We start from the raw sequence: 25,875 nt of genomic DNA, 5'->3' as shown, positions 1-25,875 counted from the left end.
GGTAGGGTTCTGAGCCAAGGTGCTATGTCGGGCAGGCCCATATTCGAATCCCAGCTCTGTCACTTAATAGCTGGATGACCTGCAACTAAGCCTCTTAGAATCAGTTTCTTCATCTACACAATGAGGACTACAAAGCCTACCAGGGCTGTCCTGAAGACTAGAAATTATGAACATAAAGGGCCTGGTATTGTACTCGGCAGTCGTTGCTCAGTATTGGTAAGCTCTATGTCAAAGTTTTCATGACAGCTTTAGTTATCGATCATCTGCAAATCTATTTTTATAGGAGAGTCCCACATGGGCTTCCGCCTTCCTCTAGAGCACATGTCATATGTCCCTCTGTCTTAGCCTACATTCTAGCCTATTTGGCCTGCTTTCTTTTGCTCAAGCAGAATAAACCCATTCCCACCGGAAGTCTTCTCAGCAGCTCTCCCGTTCTCACTGTTGACTCCTTCTCCTTATTTTGGTCGGACTCACATGGCTACCACAGCACTCTATTGCATTACAGACAGCTGGTGTCTCTTGCAATTCTGATGGCCTAAGACTTGCATTACACTGACTTCTATCTTGACTGTTGACCTTTCCCCACTGGAACAGAAGCTCTACTAGTGCTGGGCGCTTGTCTGCCTCTTTCTCTGCTCCATCCCCAATACCTAAACCTGCAGTAGAATAGAAACTTAATGAGCATTTGCTGACTAAATCTGTAAACTCGACAAACCAATACTACTCATCCATAATCAATTCCTATAGTCATTTCTTAGACTCATCCCTCAAATTCTGATTATAAATAAAAAAACTCATATTACAAATTCCAGGCATTGGGAATTCCTCCACAAACATAAAGAGAAGTCCAGCCATGTTTATATTCAAGAACTCATCCAATCACTTTTGCCAACAATAGTAATTCCAGAGTGCAGGGAAGGGCAAAAGCCACAAAAGCAAGACGTGAAAGGAGAAAGCTCTCCTTAATTTTCTTCTTTCCTTTATAGCTTCCCTGTAACCTTTTCTTTTCCCACTGCCATCATGCTTTTATAAACGACAGCAATGCTAATGGGTTCGCAAAAGTCACAAGCGGTGCCCCCTGCCATAATGGCAGTGGTTCCTTGCTCGAGGCAGGAACACAGTGTGACCATCAGGATGCTGTAGGGGGCCTATCAGGACCTCACTGGAACCTTCTAGAGGCATGCATCAGGAACCCACGCCTTCCAAGCCCACCGCAGCTGTTTGTTAAGCAGTAGCTCATGGTCATATAGTCAGGATGCTTGGAGAGAACTGAAACCCCTTTGGAAACAGCAGCAGCTCCATATAGCTCTGTAAGAAACTCAAGAGACATACTCTAGGCTTTCCTACTAGAGTTCAGGGTCCTCTTGAGATTCAACCTGTGCTCTGGCCAGCAGAGCTAGGGATGACAGAAAAGGAAATTGCCTTCAAAAAGCGATCTCTCTCCCATTTTCCTTAGTTGTATTTGTGTATTTCTAGTAAATTAGAAAAGCAGTAAAGCCCTTCAGCTTTAGAACCCAATTTGAATGATCACATTCCTAGGGGAGCATTTGGCATCTTGGAAGCATAGGAACCCAGGCCTTGATTTCGGGCTGGTCTTCAGTCCTAGCAATGCTTCTTTAGCAGTGGAAACTTCCAATTCTGCATTGTGTGTGTGAGCTGCTTTCTACCTTTTTTTTTTTTTTTCACTTTTTCATTTCTTATTGACTTTTTGTCAATTTAATTCTTTACCTACTATTTTTCTCTTATGATACGTCAACGTTTTCTGAATGACTCCTTTTTCTACATTGATTTACTTTTCTGAAAAGACTTCCTGTGTTTTCAACATGCTGCTTACCTATTTTTTTCTTTTATATTTTTTCTTTTATACTCTTCCCTGGTTTACTACAAAACTTTCTTTTCTTTTTATTGGCTTTGTTAGTGTCTGGTTTTAAAGCTTTTCTGAGGCTTTAAAAAGATAAACTTGAATAGAATTTGGTATTTAATTGTATTCTCATAGCAGGTGGGTGTGTGATAAATGTGGATTTAGGGCCTTTCAGCAGAGGTGGTGGGGGGGAAATACCCAAAGTTGGGCCGCCCACATTATCTGTTTCATGCAAATAAGTCCTATATGTAGCTTTGTTTCAAACTACCGAGCAAAGTAGCAGCGATTTAAATTCTCCCATGGAAGGTGTCACTTTTCAGGTAGGCATTGGTAGATCATTGGTTGGGGAAGAGCTGCCAGATGAAAGAGCAGGGACATGCAGATCACTGGCCTTCGTGGGCATAAATGGCCCTAAGGTGTACAGCTGACCTGATGCATATAGATGACCTGATGCATACAGCTGACCTGATGCATATAGATGACCTGATGCATACAGCTGACCTGATGCATATAGATGACCTGATGCATATAGATGACCTGATGCATATAGTTGACCCTGATACATACAGCTGACCTGATGCATATATATAGCTGACCCTCGTATATACAGCTGGTCCTGATGCATTTAGCTGCCCTGATACATATAGCTGATCCCGATGCATATAGCTGACCTGATGCATATAACTGACCTTAATGCATATACTAACCCTGATGCATATACCTGAACCTGATGCATATAGTTGACTTTGATGCATATAGCCAACCCTGATGCATATGTCTGACCTGATGCATATAACTGAACTTGATGCATATAGCTGACCCTGATGCATATACCTGACCCTGATGCATAGAGCTGACCCTGATACATATAGCAGACCTTGATGCATACAGCTGACTGTAATGCATATCACTCTTTTAATGCATATAACTGGCACATATAGCTGACCCTAATGCATACAGCAGACCTTGAGGCATATAGTTGACCATAATGCATATAGCTGGTCCTAATACATGACTGACCCTAATGGATCCAGCTGATGCTAATGCATACAGTGGGGCCTAATAATGCATACAGCTGATCCAAATATATACCCAATTCTAAAATCAGACAAAAAAGCCAATCACTGCTAAATAAACAACAACATCGAGGAAAGAATCAAGGGAAAAAAAAACCCAATTCTTACCATTGAAGTGCCACTGTAGAAGATTCTGTGCTGCCTTGGTATGCAAACAAATGAATAGTTTTTGAATTTTTTCAAATGGAGGATAAATGAGGCAAGTGGTCACCATCTGGAACTTACCAAGGCTTTTTAAAAATGCTTGCCAAACAGAATCATTGTGAGCAACAGAGCCAGATCCGGCCCCTGGACCAGCCAGCCATCCTCCAGTGCCGAATTTAATATGTTGTGGGAAAAACGCTTCCTTCCCAGCAGAGGCAGCTGCCATCAGCCTAAGTGAGTCAACAATGGTGGAAACTGCCAAGTGGGCAACATCGAAGGCCATGTTTCCTCCCAGCCAACAGTGCCCCACTGAGCCTGGACAAAACCAAGGAGACAAGCCCAAAGGACCCACTTAGTTCCGAAAACACTGCAGCCCCATTCTCAGGAGACCAACTCACCCCTCCCAGCCTAATGGTGTACCCTTCATGACTCCCCACACACCCCCTCACAATGCTGTCAGCCCAAGCAGACACGCTGTGATTCCCGTCTCGGTCTGGAACCACATTAGAGAGTTGATTTTCTCTTAGGAGACAACCCCAGCATGTCAAATCGTCATGGCTCACTGTATCAAGTCCTGTTTCCAAAAGCAAAATACCCTCAACTTGCACTTTCCAGAGTTAACAAAAACGAATACATTTGGGCTACAAGGACAACTCATGGAATGTTTCTTAAAAGACATATAATTATGGCAGAATGAAACTATATGGTTACAGAAACTAAGCTCGGCCCTTGAAATTGTAGATAAACTAGGTTTCTGGGAGAATTTCTTACAGGATAAAGGATTTTCAAATGCAGGATGAAGTGAAACATTATTTCTAGGGAAAAGATATTTAGTTTTGATATTTTATGTTGGTGTTGTTAGAATCATTTAATTGGTGATGGCCTGTGTCCAAATAAAGCAAATTATGCATTTAATTCAATTCAACTCAGCTAACCATTCTTGAGCACCTACTCGGTTTCGGGTTCTGAGGTAGGCAGTTTAGATCTATTATTGAATCTTCACCACAGACAAATGCAGTAGACACTGGCCTGATTTTGCACAGAAAAAGACAGCGGCTCAGAGAGGTCTATCATTTGCCCAAGGTCACACAGCCATTCTGCAGACCAGCTGGAGTTGGCCTTGGATCTCCCAGAGCCTGTATTGTTCATGCTTTTCACCACTGTGGCTCTCAGGCCTTACCCTTCAGCCCAAGAGTTCACAGTGGCTATAAAGAAAGGGCAACCCAAAACTATTTTAAAGTAAACAAAGTGATTGTAAGTTTAATGGTCAAAATCTATACAAAGAACTATAAAAGCACAAATGAGGGCTGAATTCATATACTTTTAAACTGCAATCTAGTCATCACAATTGGAAACCCTCCATCATGTTCCCGGGACGGGTGTTGCTTTGCTCTCCATTGTCATGATTGGTTGTCTTAGCCCCTTCAGGCTGCTATAACAAAACAGCACACTCTGGGTGGTTTATAACTACAGACATTTATTTCTCGAAGTTCTGGAGGCTGGGAAGTCCAAGTCCAAGGCACCTGCAGTTGCCTGCTGTTCACACATAGACAGCTACTTTTCACTCTAGCCTCACAGGGCAGAAGGGGTGAGGGTCTCTCCTGGGCCTCGCCTCTTTTCTCTTCTCTTCTCTTCTCTTCCATTCTCTTCTTTCTCCTTCCTTCCTTCCTTCCTTCCTTCCTTCCTTCCTTCCTTCCTTCCTTCCTTCCTTCCTTCCTTTTCTTCCTTTCTTCCTTCCTTTCCTTCTTTTCTTTTTTGAGATGGAGTCTTGCTCTGTAGCCCAGGCTGGAGTACAGTGGCGCGATCTCGGCTCACTGCAACCTCTGCCTGCTGGGTCCCGGTTCAAGCAATTCTCCTGCCTCAGTCTCCTGAGTAGCTGGGATTACAGGCACGCGCCACCATGCCCAGCTAATTTTTGTATATTTTTAAGTAGAGAGAAGATTTCACCATGTTGGCCAGGATGGTCTTGAACTTCTGATCTCGTGATCTGCCCACCTCAGCTTCCCAAAGTGCTGGGATTACAGGCGTGAGCCACCGCGTCCTGGGCCTCTTTTCTAAGGTGGCTTTGCTTCATCCTCATGACCTAAGTGGCTCCCAAAGGCCCCACCTCCTAATACCATCCCCTTGAGGGGAGGATTTCAACACAGGAATTTTGGAGGGACATAAACATTCAGAAACAGCATTGGTATTTGGTTTTTACTTTGCTGTGTGTTTTGGAAAGGGAAAGGAACATCTTGCCCCATGGGCTGGCTGAGGCCACCTGCAAGGCATTTTCAGGCAGCCTCAATTCTCTGTGATCCACGCCTCCACGGGGCCATTTGAGGGCTTTAACGCCACATAAATGTACATAATTCACCAGTGGGAGAGAGGCACCGTCATGAAGCATTCATGGACCCTTCGCTATAAATGCCATCACATTAACCAGCTGCACAAGACTCGGAGATGCTGCAGTTCTGTTGAAAAAAATAAAAGAGGCACAAAGTTTGTTTTGAAATGATGTTGAGCCTCTTACCAATAAACCATTAATAACATTATTTCTTATTTTTTTAATACCTTACAGGTACAGCTCCCAAAGCAGTCAATTGTCTGGCAATAAAGCGTGATGGGGCATGTAACAATTATGTAACAGCTGCAGAGACATCACGGATATAATTTAGTACCTTCTACCACCCTAGGATATAATAAAAGTAAGATTTAAGTATGTATCAATAAAGCTGACAGAGCAACACCAGAGCAGGCCTTCTTCAGCACAACGCAGCTAATCAGCCTCAAAAGGAAACGAGGAGATGCAGAAAAGAGTGGAGAGGAGGAGTAACAGGAGGAGGAAGAAGTAGAGAAGGAAGAGGAAGAGGAGGAGGGAGAAGAGGAAGAAACAGAGAGGAAAGGGGAAAAGAGGAGGGGAAGGAGAAAAAGAAAAAGAAAACTCGTTTGCTCTCCTGCAGGCATGATGCAACAGCTAACACCAGCCAGCCTCCTCTGGACTGAATTCAGGCCGGGAACGCGGGGGTTTCCTGGGCCTGCAGCCCGCGGGGCACGTTCGACCCACATTCTGCTGTGTGTGTGCACCGTGCGACACGTCACCCTCCCATCTTTGCACATGCCCTTGAGTATTTCTGTGCTTCTGATTCATCTGGTCCACAGTTTACACCTCGAGGTAACTCTAATTCTGTCTCTTCGTTTTCCTTCACAAATGAAGGCTCATTTCTCCTTCACTCCATCTCCATTTGAGACCTACTTTAGTTTTTCTTTAATTTTCTCTGCAATAATTAGGCTCCCTTTGCTCAAGCATAGTTCTTTTACCAAGTAACCTGACTTTCTTTGCTCTCAGATTTGTTGTGATCGAGGCTTGAAGCAAACTGTTGCAAGGTGATATTTTAGCTTTCACTGATACGCTGAGAACCAATGTGGTACAGAAACTGCTTCAGTAAATGAACACCAGACAGGCTCAATCTGGCCTACTCTGGTTGATGCTAAGCTTAGAAGAAAGAGGAGAAAGAGAGAGGCAGAAACTAAGACAGAAGGACAGAGAGAGAAATGCTCTGTTATTTTCAATGTTTCTACTGATTCTTTATGATCCACCAAGCTTTACTCAAACACCCTTTAAGATGATGTAGATAAATTACAAGATGCCGAGGAGGACGACGCTCTTTTAGAAGGAGCCTCTCCAAGCCTTTCTCCACTTCAACTAAAGAATGTGTTTCAATGAGTCTGCGATCTCAGTGGCCTCTTATTACTGTCATCTCATTCATACCCAAATCAGGAAACCGGAGAAAGTTCTGAAATGAGGGGCCGGCGTTCTTACTAACACCAGCCATGGCAGGCACTGGAAGGAGCTTAAAAGGAGGTGGAAATCACTGATTTCCGAAGAAGTCAGCTCAGATGAGTCTTGTTACTTCTCTTTAAATGAGATTGCATTTACACTAGGGACTTTTTCCACTTGAGCCAGGTGCCGACAGGATGCGAGGGTGCAGGGCCGAATAAGAGTCCGGCGTTGGCTTTAAAAATGAAGCAGAAGACTGAGGAAAGGGCACTAGGGTCTATCGAGGAGAAAAACACTTCTTGTTCCTTAAGTAGATCATCTATAGGAAAAGAGGCAGTTTCCTCTACTGGGTGATTTTGAAGTGAGAAAACATCTAAACCTTCCAAAATGTTGCTTGGAATTGATTTGTGCATAGGTGCAATACTACTAAGCCCATGTTTGGGCCATAGCCCTACACTAAAGAGGTGCACCGAAAAAAACATTTTAAATAAAAAATCCTGGGAGTGCAATATCCTGTTGACCCAACCTTAAATAGCAAAGCTCTTCAGCCAATCCCGTGAGAGGTGCTGGGGTGTGTGCACAGTCGGGGAACTCCCTTGTTACCATTTCCGTTCAGTCACTTACAAGCTGGGCATGGGCCAGTTGGGGAGGAATGACTGTGTTCATTCGAAATTTCAAATAGCTGCATACAACAGAAACCCTCATACAGCACCTGAAACATGGGGGTGTATGCAGCACACACTTGACATACGCAGGTGAGCTGCTGAGTGCTGTGTGGCGGCCCCACCTACTCGCTCTGTTCTCCTCAAGGGGTTGCTCCAACTAGAGCTGCATTCTGACTTTTGCTAGCCCTGGGCACTTCTGCCTTCATGACTCCTCAAGTAAGTATTAAAAATGATATTTTATGGCTGTATTGGTATAGACAGGTATATTAACATTATAGTAAAACATTTTCTTTAAGTTAGAAATTCATTTTTTTCCTTCTGATTTTAGAAAGAATGAAAACTTTTTCAGAGCCCCTAAACGTCTTTTGTGGATTCCAGGCACTATGCTTCTTGTGCCCAGTGGCTAAGAAATCAGTGAAGAGGACACGGAGAACCCAAGGGAACACCCCCCCTTTCACCTTCTGCCATGATTGTGAGGCCTCCCCAGCCACGTGGTACTGTGAGTCCATTAAACCTCTGTTTCTTTATAAATTACCCAGTCTTGGGTATGTCTTTATCAGCAGTGTGAAAACTGACTAGTACAGCTGTGGAGTCTTTATTCTAAGTGCACTGTGAGTATCTGATGGGCATTAGGGAACTAGCAGAACTTGGCAAAACTGCCAGTCCAAGCTGATGAATACCGCCTCTTTAATGACTAGAAATGGCTTATTCCAAAGCTGGGCATGGTGGCAGGCACCTGTAGTCCCAGCTACTCAGGAGGCTGAGGCAGGAGAATCGTTTGATCATGGGAGGCGGAGGTTGTAGTGAGCCGAGATCATGCCACTGCACTCCAGCCTGGGAGACAGAGCGAGACTCCGTCTCCAAAAAAAAAAAAAAAAAAAAAAGTGGCTGATTCCAAATAGTAAGTGAGTGACTAATAAAAGCTGAATCTGAATCTGCTAGAGGTAGTATTTGAGGTTTCTTGCAAAGCAGCCCCTACAGAAATAAAGATCCCCAGTCCTTACTTGCTTATGCCCCTAATTCCTAAGCAGGAATTTGATTTTAGCCTAAGACACGGGTGTACATTATTTATCCTCATTATCCATGTTCATCTGCCAAACCTCGATGCTGATGCTTGTAGTCATTTCCCCACCTGATTTCAAGGCTCAATTCAATTATCTTCTTCTCTAAAAGCTGCTCCTAATAGCTCCCTGCAGTTCCCATCCCACCTCTGCACACCAAGTGAAGTCTCTCTCATTTCTCTCCACCAAGCACTTTGTAAATAATCTCTAATAAAATATTTATCTTCAAACATACAAGCATTAATAAAGAGTTGTTGGATAAATAAATAAATGGTGCATTTAACTAGTTATTCATGTGTTTGTTTCCTGCCATCGGCCATGAACCCTTCGAAGACAGTCTTATTCTCAGGTATATCAGTGTATCTACAACATCTAAGTGTGTTTGACACAGTGTAGGTACTAATGTTCGCTGAATGAAAAAACAAAATTCCAACCCTGCTGAAATTGATGACGGGTCAAAATGCCATCATTCTTTTCAGCTTTTTCAAATTCTTGCCAAAGAATGAACGTGAGATAGAAGTGATTCCCCTTCTGAGAGCAGGAAGTGATCTCCCTCTGGGAGCAGGAAGTGATCCCCCGTCTGACAGCAGGAAGTGATCCCACCTCTGAGAGCAGGCCCACCTGTGGAAGCTGGCACAGAAATCCATGCTCACTGCCTGGTCATGTAACTGACTTAGCCAAGTTTGTACTGCTTCCAGCAATTCTGGGGGTCTTTGGAGTAAAGGTGAAATACCAAAAATAACAAGGTAGAGATTTTAAAGCACTCAAAGGGAACTCTATCACCTTCTTTAAAATATATATTTGTACATTTTTTCCGGTCACCCTTTAGGTGGGAGCCTTCTATCACTATACAGAGGACAGCAACAAGGATATCTTAATGCAAACTCCATGCTTGGCAAAATGCATTTAGAGCCAAGATAAGTTAAGCACCTAGCACAGTGCCCTACACACAAAAATAAGGTGCTTGACTGGATCAATGAATAAATGGTAATTAACAATCCGTAAAGTAATGTGTTACCTTGTCAAAAGAACTGACAAGTAGATTCTTTCCTCAGGCCACTTTAGTATAAACTTAAGTGATTTAATTTATAAAAAATCCAATTTATGCTTCACTTTCAACAGAAGAATTATTTCTTAAAGTCAGTTGTGGCTGTAGGTGTATCCGTTTAAATTCAATGAACTCAAAACCCTAAATACCCTTCAATGCCATGATGGCTAAACGGAGGGATGATGGTTTTGACCAGTTCCCAACCCGAGGGGTGGGTGGGGATGCGAGACAGGCCGCTGTGCAATGGAACAAGGGTCAGCAACAGGTAATGGGGAATGTGTGCTTCGAAACCAAGAGGCAGAAAACGGAAATGGGAAACAGATGGACTATCAGAGGATTCCATTTACCCACAGAGTTCAAAGGGAGTGATATGTCCATCAGGTTCCAAGGAAAGACCTCATTAAGCTACAAACCCTAGAGAAATATGCACGTAAAAACACTTCCTTCTTATTAACCTAGAGCAGGTCAAACTTCTGTTTACAATCTATAACAAAATCTTGCTTTTTCAGATGAATATTTACCTGATTGGCAAGCAGAGACCGTCCCTGTTCTTCGGACTTCAAACGCGCTTCCACCTTGGAAACTCCGGCCTGTGTGGAACACACCAAACTCCTCAGTCAGTGCCCAAGGGGCAGGGCCTGTCTTGACAATCACCACCCAGGTGAACTTTATTTTTCAAGCTTTTACCTGAGGGGATGGTGGGAAAACTTGTTTAAAATCGTCAGTTCCACAACTGCGATCGCTTGCAATTTAAACAGGTCTCGCTTAAATAAATAGTCTTGACTCAAAAAATCTCCCCTTCTCTTTTTCTTGCCATTTGCTCCAATCTCTCATCTTGTGTCCAACGAGACGCGTACTGTCCTGGCATCAGAGCAGAGGCTTCTGACCCCTGTGCCCTCCGGCCCCTGCTGCCCCTCCTCCCCTCCCGGCCACGTGCCCTCCGGAACCCTGGATGTTGAACTGTGGCACCTGCAGATGTTTCATTTGACCTGCCCGGCTGCTGGGTCTTTTTCTCTGGCACCTCATCAAATCTGTCACTTCTGGTCCTGACCCCAGGCAACTCCCCATCCGCTGGGCTTCTCAATATATTTTTAGTCCCCTTGTAGAGAGGAGGATGTCCCAGAACTTCTGGATGTATTTCTTGCACCATGCTGGGGATGGTAGAATTCACGTGGCTACCACCAACCCCACAGAGAAAGCTCCTCAAATTTCCTGTCCAGACTAGAAGCTCCATGGTGCCAGGGCCATGCTGAACACAGAGTTTCCCTGAAAGACCATCAGCTTTCCCAGACTTTTCCCCCGTGAGGTGCAACCTTCCTGCTGCTGGGTCCCCTCGAAATATCTGTTCCACCTTCAGCTTCTTCCCTAGCATTTAGTGGATAAGGAGTAAAAGGTGTGAAGATTTCTGGGGCATGCGCATTTCCATCTTCCCCCAGCATTCTCAAATCAGCCGAATTCTACTTTCACATTTCTTCTCTGAGGGGTGGAATTTATAATGTCATCTAGATTTTCTTTTTCCTTTAACGTGTTTGGTACAAATCTTGTGCATAGTGTTCTAAGCTTAGTTCTTGATATTCAAACCCCACCTTCTTTAGTCCCTAAGAATGTATTGTATTATTTCCCCCTTAAAGTCTGGTTCTTGTCCATCAAAACCAGTTTGGTTTTCAAGCTATAGTTTCCGTTACCTGTTTAAGGACTCCAACCAGATATTAAAGTTTCCTATTTCTTCCAGGCTGTATTTCCATCCCACTGAGACCAGAGCCTATCATTGTCACTAGAAACAAGGGGAAAGATGAGAGGTGAAATGGGTGAAAAAAATGGAGTAAGTTCTATCAAATTGATGTCACAAATATGGAAACTCAAATAAATGGATAATGGTTACCATTTATTGAGCCAATCAGCCCTTATCCAACTCACGTGCTTTTATTCAGACTATTGCTCCATGGGCTAAAACAAATACATTTATTGCCCCTAAGGCAGAGATGTATGATAAATATAATAAACAATTATGGGGATTGTTGGTTAATTTATACATTTACTACATTATAAAATATCTTGCCAAACACACGACAACACCCAATAGATTTAATAGGTTTTAAGAAATATATTGAAGGCAATAATAGATATTAAGTAATACTTTGAAGGCAAAGATCATGCCCCAGACTTGTAAATATGTCACAGCTCTATTGCGGGCGAGGTGCCCAGCAGATGTGCCATAGACTCTGCTCTGCTCACAGCTAAGGAAGCATAAGTCTATTCATCGTTCTCTACTTAACAGAGAATCATACAAAGGAAATTGGTGGTAATCAGTTGAGAGGACATAGTGTTAGGAGAGGGAAGATGCTCCTATTATTCAATATTTAATGGGTATTTTGCGTCAAGAAACTCTGTGGGCAACTGAAGCAATATGCCAAGAAATATCTCTGAGAATGAGTTAAGATCACCACACTAGGTAAAGTGACCATGTAGTTTATCATTCAAAGTGGGAAATATTTTTTAAGGGAGCACTGTTAATTATTTATCTCACACACACTGGAGTGTATTGTTACCCTAATGTCAGAAGACCTTAAGACATAGTAGAGTCACGGAACATTCAAGATGCAAAATACTTAGGAAATTATGTAGTTCAGTATTGAGGGGGGAGAGATCTGTTCCCCAGAACAAGAGATGTTATTTCTGAGAAACTGGTTTTTGTTAATACTGAGAGATACCAGGAAAAAAAATATATTTGGCAGCCAAACAAATTTGGTGCATGTTCTTGGAGATCCATAATGCATGTTAACCCACTAAAGCGAAATCTTCAATAAGCAAACTTGGCTTAAAATGGCATTCCCCAAAATATCTGCACACTGATTTTCTCCACCATTTTTGTTTGTTTGTTTTGGTAACGCACTTACTGCCATCTTGCAGATAGAAACAGGTACCTAGTTAGTTTTCTCTAGTTTTATGGTGTTAGAAAAGGCCCAAGGAAATTCAGTAATTTTTCCAGGGTCTTTTGTTGTTGTTGCTGTTGTTGTTGTTGTTGTTGTTGTTGAGATGGAGTCTCGCTCTGTCACCCAGGCTGGAGTGCAGTGGCTCAATCTCGGTTCACCACAACCTCCACCTCCCTGGTTCAAGCAATTCTCCTGCCTCAGCCTCCTGAGTAGCTGGGACTACAGGCACATGCCACCATGCCCAACTAATTTTTTGTATTTTTCGTAGAGACAGGGTTTCACCGTGCTAGCCAGGATGGTCTCAATCTCCTGACCTCGTGATCCACCCGCCTCGGCCTCCCAGAGTGCTGGGATTACAGGCATGAGCTTCCGCGCCCAGCCCAGGGTCTTTTATAGTTGCTGGGTAGCAGGGCTAAAATAGAAATGGAGTAATAATAGCAGTAGTAACAATAGCATCACACTAGCAGTAATGGCAGCAGTAGTAGTAACAGTAGCAGTGATAATGGTTACCATTTATTGAGCTCCTTCCATTCTGTACATTGTAGGGGATCAAAAACCCCTATGTGTTTACCAGTCTCCCCAGCCAGCAGCTAAACTCAAGGAGGGCAGCTTTCACTAATGTATCCTCAATATTTCAGCAGAGCACCTGACTGGTGTAGGCCCTTCATAAATATTTATTGATTACTGAATGAATAAATGCATATGCACAGTAAATTCTAAGACTAAAAAAGAACTGCCCAAATGTGCCAGAGTGTTCCTTTATTTTTATGAATCAACAAATCTCTTTTTCCTTTTTCTCCCCTGCACTCAAAGGTACAAACATACAGTGCAGTGTGTGTTCAGAACAGCTCTGTGAAACTTCTCCAATTCCAGGAAACAAAATTTCGAATGACAGTTTCTCATGTAAATGAGAAAAGACACATTACAATCATTTTGAAGATTACCTTGAATTACGAACAACACAACACACAGAAGGAAAATTCGAACAGGGCTTTGCTATTCACCAGGGTCACACACTGAAAAGATCCCCACCGCAAAATTATTCCATTAACAATCATCAGAATAAAAGGTAACAGCAGGTGTTAGCAGGCAAGAAGAAATTGGCCTACAAAATGAGGGGTATTACCTGTAATAATGAAAGTTAAACATTTTAATGAGCCTACTGGGATCCACTTGGTAATCACTGTTTAATAAAAGGAACAAAAGGGAAAATGATATATGTTATCGAACAAGAAAATAAATAATAAATTACTCAACTTTGATTTTAGCGTATTCTGTGACTTGGGTGTTTTTTGATGTCTATTTCAAGGAGGTTAGTTTTTTATATTTAAAGGAAAAATTAAGAGGTGACATCATGATGTAGTGGTTATCTTCAAATATTTAAAGAACTCTCATAAGCAAGGGAGCAAGTGCCTTTACCCCCTTCCGCCTCCAGAGAAAAGACCTAAGATCAGCAGTGGAAGTGACAGAGAGGCACATTACATATATGAATGTAGACAAGAATTTTCTCATCATCAGAGCTGGCCAATAACGGGTCAGTTTGCCTCGAATATTACAGAGTTGGGTTTCTTATCACTGGAATTGATGGGCAGAGCTGGGGCCACCATCTGTCAGGGGTGCTATTGAGGGTTAACTTTCATTTAGACAAGTTTACATTGAACTTGTCCTTTAACTTCTGGGATCCTCCAACTCTTTGTGGGACATGGTAGATTTTTATTTTCCTGCTATTTCTGCCCCAACACAGGACATTTGGTGAGTAGCTAGTTTCATGGGGTTATTGGCCCCAACATTCTTAGCACACAGGTTAACACCAACTTCTTCCCATCTGTTCAAGACAAGTAGGAAGGCAAGAAGGGCACATGCCATAGACAGTCTCCCCTGTCACCTCATTCTTGGTCGGGTCCTGCCAGGGAATCTCACTGAAAGTGGAAGACAGAGGCTTCAACTGACATCATAAGAAACCTCCGGTGAGTCCTCAAGAACAAGCAAGGACTTTGGGCAAGTTCTAATCCAAGGCTGCACTGAACCCCTTGTCATCATGCACTTCCATCTAAACATAGATAACCCATAGAAGTCAACAAGAAAGAGACAACTGAACAGAAAAGCAGGCTAAACACGTTGCAAAAGAGGACATCGAAACGGCTCATAAGGATACAAAATGTCCTTAGTCACTTGGTCATCAAAGAAATGCAGATTAAAACTACAAGATAAAGCCAGGCACAGTGCCTCATGCCTGTAATCCCAGCACCTTGGGAGGCTGAGGCAGGTGGATCACCTGAGCTCAAGAATTCAAGGACAGCCTGGGCAACATAGTGAAACTCCATCTCTACAAAACAAACAAACAAACAAACAAACAAAAAAAAAACCAAAAAAAAAAAACCCACACACACACACACAAAAATTAGACAGCGTGGTGGGGCACCTGTAGTCCCAGCTATTTGAGGGGCTAATGTGGTGGGATTGCTTGAGCTCAGGAAGTTGAGGCTGCAGTGAGCTGTGATTTTGCCACTGAACTCTAGCCTGGAAGATAAAGCAAGACCCTGTCTCATACCAAAAGAAAGCAAACAAACAGTAACACAAAAAGATACTACTACATGACCACCAGAGAAGCTAAAATTAAAAAGACTGACTATACCAAGAGTTGACACGGAAGTGGAACAACTGTAATTCTCATAAATTGCTGGTGTGAGTGTATATTTGTCCAACCACTTTGTAAACTGGCAGTATCTAGTAAGTCTGAACGTATGCATCTCTTGTCACCCAGAAATGACGCTCCTCTGTATCTAGACAAATGTGTACTTTTGTGCATCCAAAGACCTATACAAGGTTGTTCACGGCAGCACTATTTATGATAGCCAAAAATGAGAATACAACCCAAACATATACAAGAGAAAAACAGATTTTGGTATATCCATAAAATGAAATACTTCACAGCAAAAACAGCCTACAGCTACATTCAATAGCATGAATGAGTGTCACCATATGAAGAGAAAGAACATGAACAAAAATAGTACACCCCGCATGATTCCATTTATATGAAGTTCACTCACAGACAAAATTAATCTTCAGTTTTAGAAGTCAGGATAGTAATTACCTTTAGGGTGGTAACAATGATCAAGAGAGGAGCAAGGGGAACTTCAGTAGCACTGGCAGTGTTTTCTTTCTGGGATTGGGCTGTGGTGAATAAGATGGATTCACTTTGTGCATTCACTGAGCTGTGTAGTTGTGATCTGTGCACTTTTCTGTACATCATGCATCAATAAAAGTTTGCTAAAATAGAGTATTAGATTGAAAAGTTCTTATAACCTGTAGTTTATCCAGCTGATTTTTTACTTAGCTCAATATTAAATAATTCTAAAATTCAGATTGAATGCATGTGAATTCTGCGAAAGGAGAGGAAACCACGTAATGCTCTGGAAGAAACCGGTGTCTTCCAGAACCAAAGGAAAGGCTGGTGTTAGGAATGACATGGCATCCCAGCAGAAGCTGTGAGGATGACGATGGACACCTTGGTCCAGAGCAGACTAATGCTTGACTGACAGATGGTGGGAAACAAACAGTATGGCTTCCAAGAAGTCATTCATTCCACGTAAAATTATTGCCACCCAAACATTCAACCCATGAATGCCCACCCACATACTAAATGCACAAGGTCACAGAGATGAAAGCCTGTTTATTCATTCGCAAGGTATAACCATAGAGAAATATCTTATTTCTTGAAGTTGCTCTCTTTTGTACAAAGACATCAAATATTCATTGCCATTTTAAATGTATTGTGATGGGTTCATTGCCCACCAGACTTATTGCAATACAGAACAGGACAGAAACAAAGTTCCTATCCAAACTCAATTATAGTGTTTTGTGATTTAAACTCAATTCATAAGAGTTTACAGATAAAGTTGCTCCACTCTTCATTGTATCATAATTTATTTCCATTACACCGTGTTGCACACCTGTGGCATGTGTTTGATGGAGGCAGGAGTCTGTACAGGATGCTGTCAAACTGGCTTGTCCATTCTAGGGCCAAAATCTTGAAATAACTTTTTCTTTGAATTCTAATTCAGTAACAAAATTTAGAAAGACTTATTTGTAAAAGACAGCAAAATAACTGGGAAACATTGCACTGACAGATGAAATGATAACTATGTACATCATTCTGAACAGTGAAGCCCCATTTTATATGCATGCATGTGTAGCTATCTATATGCATATGTGTCTCTCTCTCTACCTATCTAGCTTTCACAGTTCTTACATAAATGTCAAATCCTCATTCACCAGAGGCTTGATGCAACTTGCAGTGTGGGTGTCCTCAGAGTGATTTCTGACCCAGGCTGGTCTGGGTGTTCCATTTCTTCCTGCCTAGCTCTGCCTCACACTGCTAAGTCCCACTCCATATTCATCTGCCTGGATGGTTTCTTCTTTGTAGTAAGAGAACTGTCAGCCTTCCTGGTCATGGCTGCTCAAAGGTCACATCTTACCCACGCATTTCAGGAGATTTGTTTCCTGGAGTATTTGCCTCTGAAGACTACAGTGCTTTCTCCTCAATTCTGAGCATTTATCCTACTTCCACCCACCAGTGCTGAAACTTTGGGTGCTTTATAAAGCAGCAGAGGGCTTCTTAATTGAATCTAAAGAATTCCACGTTGTGTAGAAATCATAACTTCTACAATATTTCCTGTTTCGGTTATCTTTACCTCCCTTTTCATTTTCCCCTAGAATATAGCTACCTAGCATTTTGTTGTTTAACTATTCCCTGGTGACTTTCATTTAGACCAGGTCTCAAGACACACGCTATTTCAGTGACAAAGGACATTCTTAAGGGAAGGATTAGAATGACATCCCATCTGTTCTCCAGCTTTATTCACCTTCACCACTTTGGGCATCTCTTTCCATTTCTTCTGAATTTGAGTTCCTTGAGAAGTCTTTCGCATCTGACTCATCTTAAATTATCCATACTGTAAATTTTACATATATTTTCTACAAATATTTCTTTAATACATTTTTTAAGTGATTACATAAATACTTTAAATATCTTGGGTTTTGCCGTTTTAAAAGTCTATTTTAAAAAACACTAGATGAGTCGCTTCGCACTGTCTCTTCTCTGCTATAACCTTCTTTACCTTTGTTAGTTCTGTGTATAAATTAAACACATCTTTAAAACTGACCACTTACCAACAGTCTATGGAAATTATGATACCATTTCGAGTCACTGAATTCAATGAAAGGGGAGTAATAGTGGATGGCATGGTCAGACTACCCTCCCACAAAAAGAATTAGAAAAGATAGACATAATATTTTTTAAAAAACAACAACAAAACAAACAAACAAAAAAAACTAAGGCACTGAAAATGACCACACGGCAGGTAGAAACTGGATTGGAGGCCAGCCTTGAAAGATGGAAACATCAACAGTTGAGATTCCAGAGCTTGCTGCTTTTTGCCTGAGGGTACTCCCAACCCACACACTTTGAGTAGCAGAAGCCACACCCTTACTCACTAAAAAGGGCAGAGAACAGAGCAGATGGATGGGGGAGCAGCTGCAAGTATGGGAGGGAATCCTGGAAGGGAGAGGGATGCAGAGGAGATAACCTTGACTCCTAAATTCTGTATTCACACTTTGTGCATTCATTGATCACAGATCCCAGTGATCCCCAGGAGAAAACAGCAGCTGGAGGCATTAACAATAGAGCAGAGACTTCAGCTTGTGCCCACTGCAGGGGAGATGGAATTTGGAGCTTGAGCCCAGATTGCGAGAACAAAATTCAATACTCTTCAGAGGGACAGGGCAGTGTCCATATTCTCTGTATTATTATGTCCCAACTACAATTAAAAATCACTAGACATAAAATAGGAAAATTGACCAGAAGTCACGAGAAAGGGCAGTCAAAAAAATCATTCTACATTATAATCGAGATGTTGCAATTAGCAGACAAGATTTTAAAGCAGCTATCAAATAAATATACATTCATGAACTCAAAGGAAAATATTATCATCATGAAAATGGATGCAATCTCAGAAGAGAAATAAAAATTGTTAAAGCAAATTCTAGAGCTGAAAAATATAAAATTAAAATAATATGGGCTTGGTTTAATAGCGGATTAGAAATGGTAGAAGATTCATTACACTTGAAGATAGATAGAAATTATTCAACCTAGGGCAGGTGCAGTGGCTCAAGCCTGTAATCCCAGCATTTTGGGAGGCCAAAGAAGGACAATCACTTGAGCCCAGGAGTTCAAGACCATCTTGGGCAACACAGAAAGACCCCATCTCTACAAATAATTAAAGAAGATTTAGCCCACCATGGTGCCTGTAGTCCCACCTTTTCAGGAGGCTGAACTGGGAGGATCACTTGAGCCCAGGAGTTCAAGGATACAGTGACCCAGGATTGCACCATTGCACTCCAGCCTGGATGGCAGAGTGAGACAAAGATGAAGATGAAGAAAGAAGAAGAGGAAGAAAGAAGAAAGAACAGGAAGAAGGAGAAGAAGGGGAGGAGGAGGAGGAAGAGGAAGAAGACAAAGAGGAAGAAGAAACAGCAGCAGAAAAAGACGAAATTATTCAATTTAAAGAACCAAGAGAAAATCAATTGAAGAACATAATCAGAGCCTGAAATATCTGCTGGACAATAACATACACATTTATGTACAATTGGAGTATCAGAAGGAGAGAAAAGAGAGTGAGGCAGAAGAAAATAACTGAAGAACAATGACTGAAAATTTCTCAAATTTGGTAAAAGATTTAACCAAACAGCCCACTCAGATGGAATAAAACACTTGTAGTCACATAAATATGAAGATTTTAGGACTTGTCATGGTCCCCCAAACATACTTGCAACCTTGCCTTAAACTCAAAATTTCTTTCTCCCTCTGAATGTGAAGTCAGAATTATTTTTGTTTCTCAATTAGGATGTTTCTCAGTTATTCATTACACTCATGATTTAAAAACGGATCTATTTCCATCAGTGAACAGAAGACAGAGAGCACGCACGCACTATTTCTTCGCAGTGTTATTTTGCTCTTCACTAGTACCTCTATTCGGGTGTGCGTTCCTCTGGCCCAACCCATCAAGACTGCCCGAGGTCGGCCACGCTTCACTGCTGTTCTATAAAGTAACCTTCTATGCTTCATTATGCAGCGTTACTCATTTCTTTATCTCAGCAATAGAATATCACACTTTACTGTGTTATCCTCCTGCTTACAGAATAGCTATTTATTTCTTAATAAAACAGTACAGTGTGTTTTCTCCATGATTATTTAAGACTCAGCTGAGACATAAGAACAATGAAATAAAAAATTAAATACTCTCCTCTCAGGATTTAACTAGCTGAACTGGGTAAAATGATGATTTTCTTTAAAACTTCCATTTATTTCTTCCTAGTATAGAGTTTTATATCCTTCAGGACAATGTGCATCACGCATAATGTCATAATATAAAGGAAAACTATTAATATACATTGAAATGAAATCCTTTAAACTACCAAAAGCAATTAGAAATACTGGTAAACAAAAAAAAGGCAGTTCTCTGTAGTTAAAATAAGTAAATATATTAACGAACGTTATTCAATGGAATTCAATAGACATTTATTGAGAACCTACAGTGTGCCAGTGTTATGTTGTTTTAGTTATCATAAGATGGTTTATATAGCTCAGTGTGCTCTTCAATATGATTTTATATGCATGTCTTTTTAGATGTTACTCAAGCAGAGAAATGAAAACACTGGCACAACTAAAAACAACATCTAAAGAAGAAAATAGGCAATAGCCTAGTAATATTTTCACAAACGAAAACCATGAAGTTTCACTGCTTCTAACAGTAGCCGTAAGCTACAAATTTGATTCATGAAGCTCTTCACCCACAAGTCAGGAGTAGGCAGTGGAGTGGGCATTGACAAACGAGCTGTCAGCTGCATTTACCATCTTTTTTTTTTTAATTTTTAATTTTCTTCCCAAATTTCAGGGTCACACCCTTATAATTCATGTAATTAAACAACAACAACAAATCTTAGGAAGAAAGTGGGGAATCAAAGCTGCAGTCGTGTTACAAAATAATGCATTACTCCCTGCAGCAGCGCAGTGAAATGCTGGGGCTGGATTCTGGCTTGCTTTAGTAAAAATCTGTTCAATTAAGCAAGGAAAACTTTAGAGAGGGAGAGAGAGGTGTAATCTGCCAAAGAGTCTGTGTGAAGGTTTCCTAGGAGCATTCTGAAAGTCCCTGGTGGGACTCACCTTCACCAACCAGAGATCCGCAATCAGGCGGCTCTCCCACACAGGCTAATGTGGTTTATTTGTTTATAAGATATATCGAGCATTGCTAAACCTCAGCATATGGCTTGAACATTCAACTCCAGAGTGTTATTTTTTTCCCATCAATCTTTAAATACCCCGTATTTTGGCCATTCTACCTCTACATGAGTGACAGCTGGGTGAACAGATAAAAGGAACAGCTAGCTAATTTAGACTTGAGGAATCAGAGGTTTTGAAGAAAAGGAAATCTAAGATGAGAAGAAAATGAGCAGGAATTAGCTACACCAGGAGAGGAAAGAATATTTCAGGCAAAGGGAAAAACATGTATAGAAAGAAAATGAAAGAAATCAGGCCCTATTTGAGATGTAAAAAAATTCAGTTTGCCCGGAGTATTGTGTCCAGGGACATGGAGATCCGAGCGGAGAGGCTGAAGAGTGAAGGGCAGAGCGGGCTCTCTTGGAAACCTGCTGTCAAGAGGTGCAGGAACAAGTGAATTGTCTCCATCAGGCCAATGCCCTCCTGACCACATTTATATTTGTAAACGACCACTCTGGCTGCATCAGTGAGTATGCAATAAAGGGGGCAAGCTTCCACTCAGGGACGACACATACATTTGGAAGCTATTTCCATAATTTCAGTGAAGCACTAATGGTGGAAAGAATTAAGATAATAGCGATGGCGGCCGGGCGCGGTGGCTCAAGCCTGTAATCCCAGCACTTTGGGAGGCCAAGACGGGCGGATCACGAGGTCAGAAGATCGAGACCATCCCGGCTAACATGATGAAACCCCGTCTCTACTAAAAAATACAAAAAACTACCCGGGCGAGGTGGCGGGCGCCTGTAGTCCCAGCTACTCGGGAGGCTGAGGCAGGAGAATGGCGGGAACCCGGGAGGCGGAGCTTGCAGTGAGCTGAGATCCGGCCACTGCACTCCAGCCTGGGCGACAGAGCGAGACTCCGTCTCAAACAAACAAACAAACAAAAAAGATAATAGCGATGGAAAGGAAGAAGGATGGACATGTTTGGGGAAGTATTTAGAAGTTAGAAACCACAGACTTGGTATGTGGGGGTGGAAAAGAGAATGAAATCAGAGGCTATGGCCAGGATTCCTGGCAAGGACAAATGGCAAAAAGGAGGCACATTCACTGACTACAGTAGGATGAGGTTTATAGTGGGAGAGAAGGTATTGAGTTCGGGTGTGATTGAATATCAAATACGTATGGGACAGGAAGGCAGAAACACCAGTGGTCAATTGGGTCTGAAAGCCTAGAGTTGTCCTTTTGGACAATGGCAGACTGAAGCCATGGAATCAGACGGACGTCAACCATGGAGTTGGAGGTGAGGGTGGCCCAAGAAGAAACCTTGAGGAACTGGGTTACCTCTAAAGAATAGACAAATGAGGCCAGGCATGGTGGCTCATGCCTGTAATCCCAGCATTTTGGGAGGCTGAGGCGGGTGGATCACAAGGTCAGGAGATCGAGACCATCCTGGCTAACATGGTGAAACCCCATCTCTACTAAAATACAAAAAATTAGCCTGGCGCGGTGGCGGGCACCTGTAGTCCCAGCTACTTGGGAGGCTGAGGCAGGAGAATGGCGTGAACCTGGGAGGCAGAGCTCGCATTGAGTCAAGATCGTGCCACTGCACTCCGGCCTGGGTGACAGAATGAGACTCCATCTCACCAAAAAAAAAAAAAAAAAAAAAAAAAAAAAGAATAGGCAAACGAAAGGAATCCATAAAAGATATGGACAAAGACCAGATTCAGACAAATAAGAAAACTGTGTCATGGGCCCCCCAAGAAGGGCGACTTTGAAGAAGGAGGAGAGATCAATAGTACCAACTCCTACGCCCCTATTAAGTGAGCTAGGCATACCTTCCAGTATTCCATCCAAGATCTCAATTAAAACATTGAACAAGAAAAGGCTCAGGATAAAACCTTGTTCCTGTTCTTTCAATATGCTCAGCAATACCTTTTCAATCTGCTCATCAACACCACTGAGGGTGCAATGGTGAAAACTGCCAGGATGATCATCAAGCTCCACTTCTTTATGTATTTACAAGGTCATCATGGGAATTTTGCTAAATTCCTGGAAGCATCCTAGTCACATGGTGTCTCTGGCATTTTGCAGAATGGCCTCCATGTCTATCACAAGTTAATGGCGTGACTTCTTCTTGATTCGGTTCTTAATTGAGGTGGTCACCACTTCCTTTACTGGTCAAATGAAAGCTTGAGGCTCACTTCATTGTAAATATCACCAGCCTCCCCCATACTTGCCCAGCCCAGAGTTCCCGGAACTCCAAACTCCATCAGTGCTGAAGGCAAACAGTGCACCAGTCAATACTAGCAGGCGGTTTAGGACATTGCCCTCTTTATTGTGGAGGCGTCAGAAAGCCTTGCAGAGGGCAAGAGGAGGCAAAACATGGATTTTAGAGCCAAAGGTGAGTTTAAATCCTGGTTACACCTCTTGGGTGCTGTGTGAGTGAGTGAGTGAGTGAGTGAGTGAGTGATGGATCTTTAAAGAATTCGTTTCCTCATTCCTTAATCAAAGATAAAAATATTTACAAGAACTACAGGATGCAGTGTGTGTTGCTTCACATTGTGCTAACATGGAATAGACTCTGAAAAAAATACCAGTTTTCCCCAGACCCCAGGACCTCTTAACAGACTGTAGAGCCCCAGAGGGCAGAGAGAGCTCTGTTTGGTTCCTATCAATCTCATAGTCTTATTATGAACTTATTAAACTCACGTATTTATTCAAAATGCACTAAGCGGGGAATGGCTAGAGATGGAGCTAGGGTTGGTGGAAGGAACACATAGGTACGTATAATTCCCGATGGTATTATTGGGAAATACTGGGGGCAGGGAGGAGAGGCAGAGCTGCAGTGTATTTAGGTCTTTGACCTCTCGTGCTTGTTAAGGGACAAGGTTTGAAATGCGTGTAACGGAAGCAGAATTCTGGCAGAGCGCTATGTGCGATACGTGTAAGAATAGTGTGTAGGGGAATGCTGAGATACAGGTACAGACAGGTGATGAGGCTCACACCATGTGCATGAGGGAAAGAGTGACTGCCAATCTGTTTGTCCACACAGGAGCATGGCGCACAGGCCTGGCACATTCAGAGCACGACCATGTTCCTCAACATCTCTGGATCCTGACTTTTAGAGGCAGGACAAACATATATATATTAAAAATCTGGTGAGGTGCAGTGGCTCACGCCTGTAATCCCAGCACTTTGGGAGGCTGAGGTGGGCAGATCGCCTGAGGCCAGGAGTTTAAGACCAGCCTGGCCAACATGGTGAAACCCCGTCTCTATTAAAAATACAAAAATTAGCCAGGTGTGATGGCAGGTGCCTGTAATCCCAGCTACTTGGGAGGCTGAGGCAGGAGAATCCCTTGAACCTGGGAGGCAGAGCTTGCAGTGAGCCAAGATGGCGCCATTGCACTCTAGCCTGGGCAACAGAGCAAGACTCCATCTTTAAAAAAAAAAAAAAAAAAAAAATCCGTGCTTTGTTGTTCAAAGGCTTATAGGTAAAGTCTCTGCCATCCAGAAGCTTACAAATATAGTTGGGTAAATAAGAAACATTCACAAATATAACAAAATAACATATGACAAGGGTCATGGGTAGGTAGAGTACAGAGAAATGGCTGTGAGTGACATCAGGCTGCTGAGGCGTGAATCTTGGCTCTGGTTCTTACCATCCTGGTAAACGGCAGCTAGTGACTTAACCTCTTTGTGCCCAAAGTTCCTTGTTAATAGCATAACGATGTTGAGGTAATTCAGTGAGGTGTTTTGAGCAGTTTGCCAGGCATATATAAAAGCAGCCAATAAATGACAGCATCAGTATCAGTAGCTTTGAGTACTTCACTTCCTCCCAACATTAGTTCTCTCATCTGTAAAGCTGGACGATTGGACAAAAATAGCTAAAGTCCCCATCGATTCTAAAAATCTATACATGATAAAAATGAGAAAAGATCTAATTCAGGGCAGGAAAAGTGTTGCCACAGGTGTCAACCCAACACAGACTTCACGGTGGACATGGGCTTCGTCCTAGGTCTTGGCAACATGATGTTTGGCTGGGAGCACACTGTTTTAGTGGCAGTGGGTGATCCAGAAAGGGAAGTGGGAGATCAGGCTGGAAATAAAGACAGTGGTTAACTAAGAAACACTTTAAATGGTAAGTAATGGACTTAGAATTCACCCCTTGGAAATAGAGAGCCACGGAAGATGTGAGACACATAAGTGGTATAATTTACACGACTTTGCAGAATTTGTCTGGGTATGTTATGCAGAAATGATTGACCAGAGATACGGTTCTAGAGAAAACTTACCAGGAAGCAACTGCAATCATTCAGACCCAAAAGAATAAGGCCTTGAACTCAGGCGGGGACAATGAACTTGGATAAGAAAAGACAATGGCCAACTCCAGCCCTGCATTGCTGTCAGAAGACCTGAGCAAGGGCTGACAAGAAACCTCCCAGGCTGCCCCTTTCATCTGGGCATGGCACCCCCAGCCTGAACGTCTCGATATAGGGAACCTGCATCTGCATATTTGAACAAGACTGGGTGCATCAGAATTGTGCTAATGGATGACAAATAACAATTGGTATTTCTTTGCTCCACTTCTTTTCTTGTCTTAAAATAAACCATGATCGACTAGTCACAGCTGCACTCACACAAAGAAATAGCAGTCTTTGACTTCAAAGGGAAACAGCTGAGAAGGGAGAAAACAAACAAAATTGCAAGATCTGAGATTTCATCTGGCGTGAGAATGATTTTTTAAAAGCATTTCTTACCCTAAACTGTTTCCTGTCTCATTTGAAAGCATCCCCAGTCGGCTGATAGCTCACATGCCAGGGTAAAGGTACCATCGAGGGAAGGCTGTGCAATCACAGGCAGCAGCTCTTTCTCCCAGGACTCCGCTTCCTCTTAGTGAAAGCAAACACTGATGCCATTCTAATATCTGTTAAAGAAAACATTGGGAAAAAAGCAGCATAATTTGTGGAAAAGTTGAAGATTTAGATGCTTGAAGGTCATGGGCTTTACGGAGGAAGTCACAGGATGCTACTTTTCAAAGGTCAACAAGAA

At 42.3% G+C, this 25,875-nt stretch overlaps 1 long non-coding RNA gene across 2 annotated transcripts in view; it reads right to left on the bottom strand.

The window, feature by feature from the left end:
- Positions 1-5,046: 5,046 nt before the first annotated feature.
- Positions 5,047-25,875, bottom strand: part of LOC103884130 — a 35,681-nt gene continuing 14,852 nt past the window's right edge. The window contains exons 3-6 of one of the 2 annotated variants that reach the window (XR_646633.4): positions 25,584-25,750; positions 11,301-11,389; positions 10,137-10,302; positions 5,047-5,534 (exon numbers count right to left, since the gene is read on the bottom strand). This is a non-coding gene — a long non-coding RNA (uncharacterized LOC103884130). The remainder of the gene's footprint in view (positions 5,535-10,136; positions 10,303-11,300; positions 11,390-25,583; positions 25,751-25,875) is intronic. The other variant, XR_646632.4, reaches the window with a different exon arrangement.

Source organism: Papio anubis, chromosome 6 (assembly GCF_008728515.1).
Source record: "Papio anubis isolate 15944 chromosome 6, Panubis1.0, whole genome shotgun sequence".
NCBI lineage: Eukaryota > Metazoa > Chordata > Mammalia > Primates > Cercopithecidae > Papio > Papio anubis.
The sequence above is the reverse complement of the archived record's forward strand: the minus strand, read 5'-3'. Positions and strand labels throughout refer to the sequence as shown.